The sequence below is a fragment of the Coloeus monedula genome (assembly GCF_965178545.1).
Source record: "Coloeus monedula genome assembly, chromosome: 10".
Lineage (NCBI taxonomy): Eukaryota > Metazoa > Chordata > Aves > Passeriformes > Corvidae > Coloeus > Coloeus monedula.
The window spans coordinates 7,371,747-7,385,997 of NC_138790.1; the positions used below are offsets into that span (position 1 = coordinate 7,371,747).

At 43.8% G+C, this 14,251-nt stretch overlaps 1 protein-coding gene across 1 annotated transcript in view; it reads left to right on the forward strand.

Annotated features, from left to right (window-relative positions):
• The first annotated feature begins 254 nt into the window (after window positions 1–254).
• Window positions 255–14,251, forward strand: part of PXYLP1 (2-phosphoxylose phosphatase 1) — a 49,077-nt gene continuing 35,080 nt past the window's right edge. The window contains exon 1 of the mRNA XM_082287697.1: window positions 255–351. The gene's annotated coding sequence lies outside the window, so the exon portion shown is untranslated. The remainder of the gene's footprint in view (window positions 352–14,251) is intronic.

Below are 14,251 nucleotides of genomic sequence, written 5' to 3' on the forward strand. Positions count from 1 at the left end.
TCTCCGCAGCTGTGCCTGTGAAAGAAGGCTGCTTCAGAGGGCTGACACTTCCCGGCTCCTTCGCGGGCGGGCCGCGTATGGGGCGGGCGGCGGCGGGCGCCCTGTCCCACGCCGGCTGTGGGACCCGCCCGGCTCGTTGCCGTGCCGGGCCGTGCCGGGCCGGGCCGTGCGGAGCTGCCCGGGCGGTGGCGGCGGCGGCGGCCGGCAGGGGGCGTGGGCGGGCGGCGTGGGCGGGGGGGCGGCGCTCGGGCGGGCTGGGCGCTCGGCGGGCGCGGAGCCGCGGCCGTGGCGTGGCGGCTCTGGTGGCTCCAGCTCTGGCCCCGGGAGAAGGCGCCAAGCGCGGCGGGGCAGGTAAGGGGTGGCTACGGGCGGGGCTGTGCCCGCCGGGCAGCTGGGACAGCGCCGGGGGCGCGGCTCCAGGGAGCGCTGGGGCCGGTGCCCCAGTACGCCCCGGCCGTGCCCGCGGTGCTCCGTTCCCCCGGTAAGGGTTCGGCGGCGCCGGCGGGCGCTCGCTGCCGACGAGCGGGGACAGCGGCGGTGCGGCCCGCGCCCGGCTCCGAGAGGGGCGGCGGGAGCGCTGCTGGCGCGGAGCCTCGGCCGGACCGGACCGGCGGGCGGGGGCTCGGCCGGCGGCCCCTCCGCGGGGCCTCGGGGCGGGTCAGCCCTGCACCCTGAGGCCGGACGGGACCGCGGGCTGGAGCCGGGGTGTGCGAGACCCACTGTCTGCGAGCCGTGTGTTACTCGGTGTGTGTATGAGCCGGTGTGTGGGAGCGGTGCAGGGCAGGGTCTGGCAGGGGCTCGTCCCTCTGCGAGTCCCCGCGCCCGCAGCCTGGCTCGTGTGCCCGCCTCGGCTGGCAGGGGCAGCGCGGCTGGAGCGGGGCTGGAGCGGCGCTCCGGGCACCGGGACTTGTCATCCATTGTCGGCGGGTACGCTGTGGCCGGAGTGGAGTAACTTCGTGAATTCACGTATTTCCTGATGCCTCTTGTCTTTAGCGTGTCCCATAGCATCCTTTTCATCGCACATACTTAACCTAAATATTTTCAGAGCCTTGAACAGACTTCTTAGTCTATTTCTGTGCTGCAGGTTACCGAAGAACAACCCTGAACGTTTTGACAAGCATGGACTTCTCATTGGAAGTGTGTTCTGAGGTGAACATTGTCTTGGCCTTAACACATAGTGTGGCCCTTAAAAAAACCAAATAAAGCTGTGAAAGTGTATTTTACAATGCCGGGAAGTAAGGGGTTAAACAACGCATTTGTAAACACTGTAACCAGAATTTCTGGACGGATCACTTTACATAAAGTCTTTGACTGTGGAAATCACAGGGTGAGAAAAGCATGTGTAATAACCTTATAAGCCTTTTATTTTGTCTGGCTTGATAGTCTGAGATGAGCATCTGAGTACAGACCTTAAATTTTCTCTTCTACAAATTTTACGAAGATATTTTTATGTGGTGAAAAATCCTGTACTGAGTAAGTGGCTCTATCCTTGACTAACTGCAAAAGCTGTCACATATAATAAGTTATTGTGCCAGTATTACAATAGTAATGGGATATTAAACCAGCACATTTTGGCAGTAAGTAGCTGTAATACTTATGCCCTGTTTTGACGTCTCTAGAAGGAGGATTAGCTGAGACAGAATTTGTAGTGGGAGGGTGTGAGTGGGATGAAAAGCAAAAGCTGCTTAATTTTAATCTTCTCAAAAAGGTAACTACAAGTAGTGCACATGGTTAAAACACATATGCTCCTCTCTCTAATGGCTTTTAATTGTAGTATCTTAAATATTTTATGTAAACTCAGTAGTGCTGAAATACTACTTTCGATGAGATTCAATCCATGGTGAACAAGCTCCCTGTTCCGGGGCAGAGGAAGCATTGGGGGATAGCAGGGTGTCATAGGAAGGTCTGACAACAACAAGAGCTGTGAATTGGCTTTGGTGTAACTGAGGCTGTGTCTGTACCTGTGTAGAGGTGTGCCTCGGGTTAGGCTGCAGGCATTTACTTAAATTGTTTCACTCTTATGATTGGGAACTTCATTTTCTGTAGCAGCTTTCTGTTGTCTTCTGAGCTTTTTTTGCCTAGTTTTAGAGGTGGGCATCTTGGAGTGAAGAAACACAAAAAGCAATGCTTCAATGCTGTTGCCAGTGAAGTGTGCTTCCTCCAGTGGTTTTACAAGGGGCTGTATATTCTTACATACTTACCATAACCTCCTTAGACGAATGAAACCTCAAGTGTTCTGTGAGGTTTCTTACGTAGGTCTTTGTTTATGTTCACAATCTTATAGGAGACCTTTGAAATTAGATTTTGGTTGAATTTTTTTGGATGCTTTTTCTGATGAAGTTGCAGATACAGAAAAAAAAATTTCTTTTACTTACAGAGGCTTTGTATTGTAAGTGTGTCTGCATGTTATTGCCCAAAAGATGAATGGTGGATTCATGTGGTCCTAAGTGTGGCTTTTATCTGTATTTATGGTCAGTTCTAGTTGCAAATTCATTTCCCCATGATTTTATCTTTTGACTAACAAAAACGTGTTGGCAATTAATTAAGTAGAAAACCACTGCGAGATACGTGGTGCTCACAAACATACCTCACACGAGCGTAGGAATTAAATGTTAAGCCACCTACTAACATATGCTTGATGATTTAGATTTATGGTTTATGATGGATGCTACAAAGGAGGTGGTGGTACTTTAATTGTTCAAGAGGGTGGAGTCTTCGAGCCTGCCTCTGTCAAAAGGATGAAGGTGCTCTCCCAAGGAGCTTGGGAGTGTGCAGAAAATACACAGCTATTGCTTTGACTGTTAAAAGAATCATTTGGTGAAGGAAATATGAGAAGATTAAAGAAGATGGAGTTTGTTACAGGGAATACAGGAAAGTTTTGGGAGTTACTGGTAGATGGTAACAGATAAGATGCAGGAAAAGGCAGCATGGCATCCCAGCCACACTGACAGGCACTGGAGCAGCACACACACAAACACTGGTAGACAGCAGCCTCAAGCGCTGCTTAAAAAGAGCCTTAGTGGTCCAAATGTTGGACAAACAGTGTAGTTTGGGTCGAAACTGTCCCAGCAGTGCTTCACATTCGGGTAGTGTTTGAACATAGCTTTTAATCTTGACTTTTCTGGGAGAGGCAAGCGAGCGATGCATTGATTCACATTCAGAAGGGTGTATTTAAAAATACTCTGGCTTGGGTGGTAAATTATATACAAAAATGAAAACTTAAATTTTGCTGCAAAAAGGGAAGAAATGTCAAATGCTTGGGAGGAGACTTTAAATGTAGATTTCATGCAAGATTTCTACTTGCATGGGTTTGAGTGTCATCGTAGTTTTACTGGATTTGTATTAAAATATTGCAGTACTGATAAAATACTGTGCTTCAAAGTTCTTATTTTCTTTGAAAAGCTTTTGAAAATGCTTTCCATAACAGGGAATGGAAATGCAGGCCACTGTATGGCATAAATTACACAGAAACAGAATTGGAAACAGTTGATCATAAGGCTATGTAAAGGATGATGACGACTGAAGGTTTCTGTAGCAGTTTTCCAGGACTATACAAGGGATGCTGTACAGACTGTAACATGCTTCATATTCTGTTAAAATCAGGCTGCTCTTTGGTGAATCCCAAAGAGAGTCCCCTGAAGCATGCATTTGGCTTTGCACACTATTTAGGGTAGAAAAATTTGGGAAATTTTATTGTCTAAAATTTGTAGGGGAGGATACATGAGTCTTGTCAATGTAGGAGCATATGAGCTTTGCCCATGTGGCTTGTTATGTGCCATTGGGTTTAGGTTAGAATTCAAAATTCATGTTCTTGTTTATCTTGTAAATACTAGATGTTCTCTGATTACAGCTGGGTAAGGCATTCTCTTGTTCAGTGAAGAAATAAAGGAGTGGGAAGGTATACTGTGGTGAATGGCATTTACGATCCTTTTTAAAAAATCAGATAATGCCTGAATCATCGATGTAATGGTTCATCCTAAGCAGCAAGAAAGAGCATTTTTTTTGCATTGTGCAAGCTGATAATAGAAACATTTTCTAGGAGGGCTACAAAGGTAGATGATAACTGTGTGATTAGGCACTAAGTGGTTCTGATGACAGGCAGAGGATTCAGAGCGTGATCGACAGGCTATTTCATATTGATTAGAGGAGTAAACTGGGCTTTGAAAAACTAGACAGCTGGCATATTTCTTGAAAGTAACTGATTTTTGGAAGCTGAAATAATTAGGCTTATTTGTTTGGGCCACATGGTAAACATGTTCAGAACTCTGTCTGGAAATACTAATCAGTGGCTGTTTTCAGCTGATCCATTAATAGTTTCTACAGCCACCTGAAACTTTAGTGTGAACCAAGAATGAAGTCAGTTTCCCACAGAAATCGTCACAGGATTCATGGTTTCCCTTGTGAAAATAAAAAAAATAAACACCACAACTTTGTGTCAGTGTCTGCAATGAGAAATGTCACGGTTACTTGAGTAGGGGGAAGATGCTGTTCTGTGCCTTCCTACTGCTGGCAGTGGCTGGCTGGGGACCCTGCAGACAGCTGGTACCCTCTGTGGTTAATCATTGTTTAAAAGGACAAAGCAATGCTGGTGCTGCTTCCTGCACTTTGCCATGTATTTCTCATGCTTTACTCATCTTCCCTGCCTGGTGGTTGTGGTGTCGGTTTGTTGATTGCTCCTGAGTCTGAGCACAGGCTTGTGTTTCTGACTTTGAAGACCTTTGGGTACCTTCACGAGGAGCTTCTGTGAGGGCTCATAAAATGTAAAACCAGCTAAGCAACAAAAGCAACAAAACTGTAGCCAAAGGGCCTTTCTGAGGAAATGCTGGGACATGATGTTTAATGCCAGCACTGTTTACCTAAACCTATTTTTATTTTTCCTTTTGAAGCAATAATTCCCTGGCCTGTCCCTGTGTATTCAGCTGTCTGTAGCTGTAAGATGATGTGTTCCTAGTGGTTAGCTTGTGCTGCTGCCATGAGGATCCAGTGGAAAGCCAGGCCTGCCCTTTTGCCAGCAGTATGGCAGTTTTCCCAGTATATTGCCTATGTTATTCCCCATTCAGCTCTTCAGCAGCCAGGCAAGTTGGCAGTTGTGCAGAGTGTTGTGGGGAAGAAAGGGCAGCAGAAAATGCTGACTGTGTGCTAATGCATCTGTGTAATCACCATTCTGGGGTAAGATTGCAGGAAGATGACAAAACTGCTGAACAAAGTATGTTTAATCTTTTTTTTTCCTCCCCATGAGCTGCAGTGGGTAATAGTAGAATCTGTGGAGAAGCACAACTTTTCCATTTGGAACAGAAGTGTATATCTACCCTGTAATTTTGAATCTTTGAGATTGTGTGGAAGTGGTTGAATATGGAAGTTTTGGGTGACCTGACATCATAATATATATTCTATATAGGATGGAACAGATCTCATGCAGGGCTATAGGCAGAAGAAAAATCTTTTGGGATGAGGGTCAAAATACAGCTGGAGCACAAGGATAGGATAGAGTAGAAATGTGATGGGTAATGAAATCAGTGTCATCCCTTCCATCCCTCTTGCACAAGCTCCTCTAACATCAGGTTGTTGCACTGCCATTTTGGAGCTGTGATGTTACCTGATCAACCACTGACTGTGATCTGGGGGTGAATAGGATCTATGCTCATAGTTATGAGCATATGGTATATGGTTTTAAAGTTGTACGTTTAAAATAATTACATTCTGGTGCTGCTTTTTAAGAATTATTTAATTATCTGTATGTTCTAGAATGGTTTTCTGCCATTTCTGGCCTGGAGCCATCAAAATCATAAGGTTTCTTTCAAGTTTCATAATACTGTTTAAAAAGAGTTGCTCAGTTTCCTTTAAGGAAGTAAAAGAATTTCCTTTGGTTTTGTTTTTACTTTCTCTCCAGTTCAGAGGCTTATACGACCTATTATTGCATAGGAGAAGGAGTAGGACTATGGGGACATTCCTGAAATGGATAACAGAGAGCTGGGCTTGTGACAGATTTTTCTAGATACTAAAATTTGGTTCACCTAGAGTCTCCAAAGTGATATGCTGGACTGGTGGGTTGGTATTGACTTCAGGTTTTTTAAGATTTCTACACGGTAGTGTAGGACACTGATCTTACTTCCAACCAAAAAGAGGTAATCAAAGCACTTACTGAGAAGTTTGTCTGAATGGAAGAATCTCTTGAACTAAGGGTTTATGTGGACCAAAAGAAACCGAAGTTAAGGACACCTACTCCTGGAAATATTTCATGATCTCATACATTTGCTGTTCAAATGAGTAATCCACATGAGACCTATAAAATCATAGTTGGAAAACCAAAGGCCAAAGCATGGAACTTTCAACAATTCATGAAAGAAATATCAAAATAAGAGAAGAGGTTTTAAACTAGGAAAGGAACTGCAGTGGTTTCTTCAATACTTCAGATTTGGGTATGCCATGAAGTCTTGACTTTTTAAAATGGGGAATGGCTTGTGATCCACTGTTATTTAAACTCTGTTGAAAGCTTTGTAATTTGACAGATTTTATTACAGACTGGATTTTATTGGTAGACTGTAACACAGTGAAGCTTCTCTGTGGTTTGAGGGAAGCAGTCCTTGCTGTACCATGTTCTGCACGAAATGCAGCTTCAGATTCAAACCCACATCCATCTTCAGGGACTGTGCTGCACTCTGAGTCGTTAGAGCAGCATTGGTTGTGCCAAACAGACATCTCTGCTGAAGGACTGGAGTTCAGAGGTTTCTGTGGGTGCCAAGTGGAGCTTTCCCTGTGTGTTTTCCATGATGTGGAGCAGAACTCAGGGGCAGAGGTGCCAGCCTGGGCTCTGAGCCCCCAGAGTGAAGTGAGACACAGCATCAGTGACTAAAAGTACAAATCAAAAGGAGAGAATGCACGAGCTGGCAGGCGTGAATTTTGCTGCTGACCACTCTTTTGTCCTCTGATCTAAACAGATGTCAAAATCTGAGAAAGTAGAACATAAAGGTTGGAATAAACATTCCATAATTGTTTCTATGTGCAGCCCTGCTTTTTCTCTTTGTTTACAGTCACAGCTAATTTAGACTCTTGTTAAGTTCCTGCAGGCAGGGGACATGTCATCCCTGTGTCCTGGCTGATGGGAACACTGGCTATTCTGTATAAATAGACCAGTGAAGCTGGTAGGAGCAAAAATGCCTGTGCTGTCAGGGTGCTGCCAGAGCCTGGGCATGAAGGCAGCAAGCTGTCTCCAGGCTGAGTCTCTAAAGGGGAAGTGTTCTGGGAGAAAAGGAGACTAATGTTAAAGTGGTTTTATTTACTTATTTTTAACAGAAAGATACGCCGGACATAGACATAATATTTGAATTCAACTGTTCAGAACTTCTCTCACATATACTGATAATTTTAGGAAAAGAAGAAAGCATGGAGAATGAAAAGAGTGATCTAGGGCAATGACTTAATCCCGAAAGAAGTAGATATTTACAGCACCTTATATTTTGGAACTATAATTTTCTTCATCTCTAAGTTAGTTAATGTATTTACTTATATTTTTCTTATTAATAGTTCTAGGAACCTTTGATTATGTAGAAATAATTGCAGTACTGATCTCTTTTAGTGAATGCTGTCAGAAATTATTGTGCTTGATCTTAGAAAAACCATGTTTTGGTATTCATGTGTTTGTAAGTGTGATTTTGAAACATTACTGAATCAAAAAGGATATTTACAAGTCACAAGTATGGTATTTCTTCCAAAAGTTTTTGTTTGAGTTTTCAGAAGCATTTGGTTTTGGAAGTGTTTTCTTGCATGATCATTAGTGGTCAGGGGAGGTAAGCTCACACACCTAAATGTTTTACTGTGCAAGGTTGAAAAAAACCGATTAAAATCCAACACTTAATGATCTTTTCATGCTTTTTAACAGTTCCCGCACTTGTTTTTTTTACTCATTTATGTCTGTTCAAGATAACATGGGCATCATTTTGTCAGAAAATTGATGTAAGTCTAAGGAAGTTCCAGAAGCTGGAGAGATTTCTCACTGCAAAATAATCCCAATGCTGTGAAACTCATAAAGAATAGTTGTAGTGTTCTAATGTTACTTTGCATTAACTATAACATTAATGCACAAAACTCAAACATAGGTGTCTCTGCATGACTGTGTTTATTGCCCAGGTTCAGGAGGGCATTCATAGACTGGTAGGTTCTAAGTTCAATAAAACAAATATGTTCCAAAGGACTTAGACTGGCAAAATCAAATGCAAACCTAAACTGTGCAAACACTTGTTCTGCTCTCATCTCTTAGCATCTGGTACATGAAAGAAGGCAGCTCCTAATGGTGACTGAATAGGACAGAATTGAAAAGAAGGAAACAGCCCCTCTAAAAGATGTAAGCTGAAGACAGCTTTTCCAGCATTTCCAGCATAAAACTTCACGAGAGTCCTGCTCAAACTTGAAAGCTGCTTAGGACAAAGGGGTGTTTAAAATGTTCACCAGTTCCTCTGCTTGTGCACCTTGAGGCTTAAAAGCTCAGATTTTGGAGTCAAGGGAACCTTGTATTTTGAGAGCAGGGGATTATCTTCAAGGTGTGTCAATGTTCAGCCTGGCTGAGGGTCCCTTCATCAGTTCTGTGTGCTCAGCACTTGTCACTGTCCAGGCTTATTAAATTCAGGGATAAATCTGCTGCGCAGGGAAAGTGAGTTCTGTACAGAGGGGCAGAATTGTTCAAGTAAGATCTTTTCGATCCCTTGGCGTGCATGAAGAGGGAGCTTATGCTGGTTGCTTGAAATACTGGGCAGTACTGCTGGGCCATTGCCAGGAGCTTTTGCCCTTTGTAGGACCAGCTGTGCCAGTGTGAGGATTTTAGAACTGGCTAGGTAAGGAAGAAACTTGCAAACAGAAGACAAGAAAAATTTAGATGTGGACATTTTAATGTGCTAAAATATATTAAACTTCAGCATCTTAGTGGTTTTTTTGTTTGTTTGTTTGTTTGTTTGTTTTTTTTGATCAGATACTTGTTGGTAAAATGTTAAGTAATTAAAAAATAAAATTATCTTATAAGGAACTATTAGTTTTTACATATTAACATGTAGCCATGCTCTATTGGACAGCCACTGCTTCCTGCTCTTTCCATGCCTTACTTGTGGAATGGTGCACGCTGCCTTTTTTATCATGGCTTTCTTTTTCTTCACTTAGGTGTTGGGGGTTGTCATGGGTTAGCAAGCATAGTCTCAGAAGTGATGTTTCTGCAAAGGGGTGCTTACAGCTTCTTCTGTGACCTGACAGAACCTATCAGATGGCCAGTTTGAATATGGACAATTCTTTAACACACTTGAGAATAGACAAACCCCAGGCAGAGCGCTCTCTCGTTTCCGGCGCTGGCACAGGCGGCTGCGGGCCCCGTGTGGGGGCCGGCAGGCCCAGCCCAGGCCCTGCTCAGGCCAGGCCAGGCCACGGCCATCCTGGAGCCGATGGGCCCTGTTCCACCTGCGGAACCCCCCCACAGCCCTGCTCTGGGCAGCTGGAGCGGCTCGGCTCCCCCTTTCCAGTGCAGCCAAGATCCGGCTGAAAGCTGCACCGCTGTCCAGCAAAAGATCATGTAACCAACAGCAATAAGCCACATTCCAGCTGCAAGGCCTGGGTGAGATTAACCCTTTTAGTGCTGTGAAGAGCTGAAAACCTGAGGGAGAAGAAAGAGGAGATGCTTAAAGCTGAAATTCTGTTGTAAAGCTATGGTGGTGATGGACTATGATATATCAGAGTACCCGTTATAATTTCATGAAGGCATGGGGGGTGGAGCATTCAGCTTGTACTTGTGAGCAAAAGCACCTGTGCTGAGATAAGCAGATGCTGACGCAGCTGTAATTTGATGAGAAGTTTGAACAGGGAGAGATGGAAGTGATGAGGACTGTTGCTCCAAATGGAAGAGGGGAAGACCTCAGTTCCTAGAGATGCTCCCAGAGATAGTCCTAGAGATGAAGATGAGGAAGACCCTTTGCTCCCAGGGAAGGAGAAGGGTCTCTGTTCTTAGAGATTAAATGCTCCCAGAGATGGATGAAGAGAACTTTTGTTCCTGAACGGCTCAACCTTAAAATTGTACCCCAGTAACTCAAGATTGGACCCTCGAAAGCAGTTGTGGGAAAAGCTGCAAGTTGTGGGAGGGACTCACATGTGAGCAGAGAACCAACCCGGGCGGCTGCCTCGTTGTGATAATGTTTTCATAGCATGGGCAAGAGAGACTCCTCTTCCTAAATGAACTGAACAAGGTTATTATGGAAGTGGTAAACAGACTGAACATCTCAAGGGTTGTCTTTTTACATTGTCAGTGGGAGAAGAGAGAAAGGTGGGGGGAGGAGAAGAGTTCTGAAGGTGTGGTATGATTTTATTTTTTCTTTTTCCCTCTTTTAGGTCTGTTAATAAACTTCTTTATATTCTTTCAAGTTTGGTGCCTGCTTTGCTTTTCTCCTAATTCTTATCTCACAGAGGGTAAATAGTACTGAGTATTTTGGACCAAACCACTACAGCGGTTTTTTTGTGTGTGTGGTTTTTTGTTTGTTTTTGTTTCATGAGGCTGCTGACCTATTTGTATTTTCAGTTGAGTTTTGCATGTCCCGTGGTTACTGACCCACTGGGTGGGTGGGCTAACATGAGTAACACTCCTGAGCAAGTTTTATTTAATATTTCTGATGATGAGCCAGTTTTACTCTTTTTAGAAAAGCATTTATTTACACCAAGTGTTGTGACCTATTTTTCTTAAATGCTATTAAAAATAAATATATATATGCTTCTTGTTTTTTTCCAATGGGAAAATTGAGAATTGTGCTGAACAGCATCACAGATGCTGTCTTATTTTGTGATGCCATGCAAAATACACCCTCAGTGTTGCTGGGATCGTATGTCCAATTTAAATTGCTGCTGCTACAGTGGCTGCAGGGGTTTTGTGAGGGTTTCCTCACCGTGACAATTACAAGCATCAATAACTAAGCAGGTCATGCTGACCAGGGAATTGGTTCTGCTGCGTATTCCCATTTCCACTCTGTTCTGGTGCTTGCCACGGCTCTTCATAGCACCGGTTGATTTGATCATGACCAGAAAATCCCAGCCACTATTTTGTATTCATGCAGGAAAAAAAGCAAATCCCTTGAAGTGCCAAAGAAAAAGTTTGACTTGTGCCATTTGCTGACACATCTGTTTTCTCTAGTTGCCAGTTCAAGGCTATGAACTCACTGTCTGAAGTTGTCTGGGGGCTGGACTTGTGAGTGGATGAAAAATGTCCTTGATGGGCTGCTGCCCAATGGCCGGGGAGTGATTGGTGGGGCATCACGAGTTAAAGTGAAAGTCAAGGCAGAACTTTTCATTGTAATTGTATCAGGAGCTGTCACCTTCATTTCAGATGCCTTCAAAACAGGCTTTGTCAGAAAATAAGCCTACAGATGGAGATAAATAGCAAAAGACATATCAAAAAGAAGTGATAGTTTAAACCTCTCATGCAGTGTAGAGATATCAGACTAATGGGTGGGTCCCTGTGTTCTTCTGTGACCTTTTCTAAAACTATCTATGAATGTTACTCCAGATCAACCTTATGTTACCTCTGGGCTTTTTGTTCTCCCTCCTACACTCTATAAGCTTGCTCCAAAATATACTTTTCTCTGTCTTTGGCACATAGTTATGTACAGACTGAGCACTGCCTTCCATTTGGGGCAAAGTCACCATTTGTCTGCTGTTTTTTTCATTATGACCGCTTTTGCTCACTTGTGTTTCAGTAGACAATGTCATTTTGATGCAGCACATCACATAAATACATTAATTTTATTAAGGCAGACTTTGAGGAGTACTATTGATTATTTATGGAGACATGCTGTTTTAATCAAGTAGATTCATTTAAGCTGTCATGGTGAGTCAGTATAATTCTGTGTTTACGCTTCATGCTGGAGAGTAGGTTTGTATTATAGATGGATGCTGGTGATTTGGAGGATATAGCAGCATCAGTCAATTGGCACAGGAGTTTGGCAGTGCTGGTTTAGTGTCACATCTAATCTCACAAGTGCTTGGAAAGCATTGATGTAAAGTTATTTTCAGAGGCTGACTTAAACAAGCAAAAGAAATAGTTTAGCTGGTCAGCTGTGCAAGAAATGTCTTCTCTCTGGTTTGCTGAGGAGCTGGTGCTGCCACGGAGAGGTTCTGTGTGATGCCCTGGCTGGCAGTGCCCCTGCAGTGCTGAACAGAAAGTAGGTTAGTACTGCCAGCTGCTCTGCTCCAGCTTCGTGCCTCGCCTGGGCTCTGGGCTGGCTGCCTCTCTCCCAGCATTTCTAGGTAGTTACTAATTTTTCCTGACTCCCTGACCCGGCCTTCAACCATAAGTCTGGTTTTACCTTTGTGGGAGCATGCAATAACACCTTACACCAGCACTTGTGTGAGATTAGGTAAGAACTGAGGGTGCTCTAAATGCTGTGAGTCATTCTGTCTTGTTTTGATGAGTTGAGATTTTGGATCATGTTTAAAAGGAAAAGTTACATTCTGTGGGTAGGTATGTAGGTAGGTATGCTAAATTCTGTAGGTAGGTATGCTGCAAAAGGTGACTCAGAAGTAGCCTTTTACTTACCCCTATTTCGACGTAGGATGTTAATGACTATCCCTATGAATTTCTAAACTGAAGTGTGTCACATTTAAAATTAGTGTGACTGATTTTTGGAGTTCTATAGGTCATCTTTATCAAGTACTGCATTCATAGAAACAGAATTGTTTAGGTTGGAAAAGGTTGAGTCCAACCATTCCCCCAGCACTGCCAAACTCACCACAAACTCTGTCCCTGAGCACTGCATCCGCAGGTCTGTTAAATCCCTCCAGCGATGCTGCCTTCACCAGTGCCCTGGGCAGCCTGTTCCAATGCTTGACAGCCCTTTCTGTGAAGAAATTTTTCCTAATACCCAATCTAAACCTCCCTGTCTCAGGTATGAGCATCAACCACTGCACTTTGGGCACACGTCAGAAGCTGCTGCTCCTGATGCTGCTGTTCCACCTCAGTGTGGTGCTTATTCCCCTTTAAAAGTAGTAAGTACTTCCTTGGCTCCAAACCCCAGAGGGTACAAACCAGGCCCATTCCTGCAGGCCAGCGAGGTGGTGCTGTCAGTTGTTGATGGAATTGCCCTTTGGGAGCTCTCAGTGTGGAGATGTGCCCCTGTCCAGGGGCAGGACCTGCACTCTGGCCTGTGTAAAGAGATAAAGATCAGCAGTGCCTAAATACCAGGTTAGCAGCGGATGCTCTGCAGTGCTCTTGCTCTGTGGTAGTCTGGCCTGAACACCCCAAATGTGTTTTGATCTGTTTGTTGATTTGTTTCATATGCATGTAGGAATAGTTTTGTGGGAAGATGAGGTTGGTTTGCTTTTATTTCTCCCCCCTCCAGGCTTCATTATATCTTTTTTAGTTTAAAAATGCTCACTTCAGTGAGTGCTTACAGTACTTACTGTACTGCTTTCACTTAACATGTGCTGGCCAAGCGTTGCTGTGCCCTGGGAGCACCTTGTGTGCCAGCCTGGAGGGGCAGAGGCTCAGGACTCAGTCTTATGTACCTTCACCTGATTCCCAGCAGCTTCTTACCAAGGAGGAGCTATTGGCAAATTGTATTGGCAGGCTTTTAATTTACAGCTTCTCAGCAGGAGCTGTTCGTTTTCCTCACAAGTCACAACACAGCAACTTTTAATTTGTTAGCAAGCCAAAGTATATTTAAAAGAAAAATCTTTCCACCTTGTTTGTAATGTCTTGAATGATGCATTTCACACTCAGAGTTTTAGAACTTCTGATCTTGCAATTAAGGCTTAAAGCTCATTAAGCTTAGTCACTAAAACATTTTGCTAATATGAGATGTGTAAGATCTCCTATTTTCCAGTCTTGTAATTTTTCCTTTTTTGTGGCAGCTTTATTTTATGCAACAACAGTATTAATGAGTATAGACTGTGCACAAGACCTCTTGTTCCGAGAGCTTTTTAATAGATTTTACCTTCTCCTCCCTGCTAAGTCTATTTTTTGCTTTTTCCTGTGGTTCCCCTTCTGTTCTCCCATCTGTTTGGTTGAACTGCTTTATTCTCTCCTGTTGTTTGGCATACACTAATCCTTTTACCTTCTATCCTTCACAGCTTTGTTGAGTTGCAGTGGTGTAGTTCAGTTTTGCTTCTGCCTGCTTTTCACTAGGATGTTCCAGGATGAGCTATGATTTTTTGAAATTGAGAACTGTTAAAATTGTTCCTTCCAACTTTCTCTCTCCCTCTCTTTTTACTTTATTTTTATTACTGCTTGCGCATG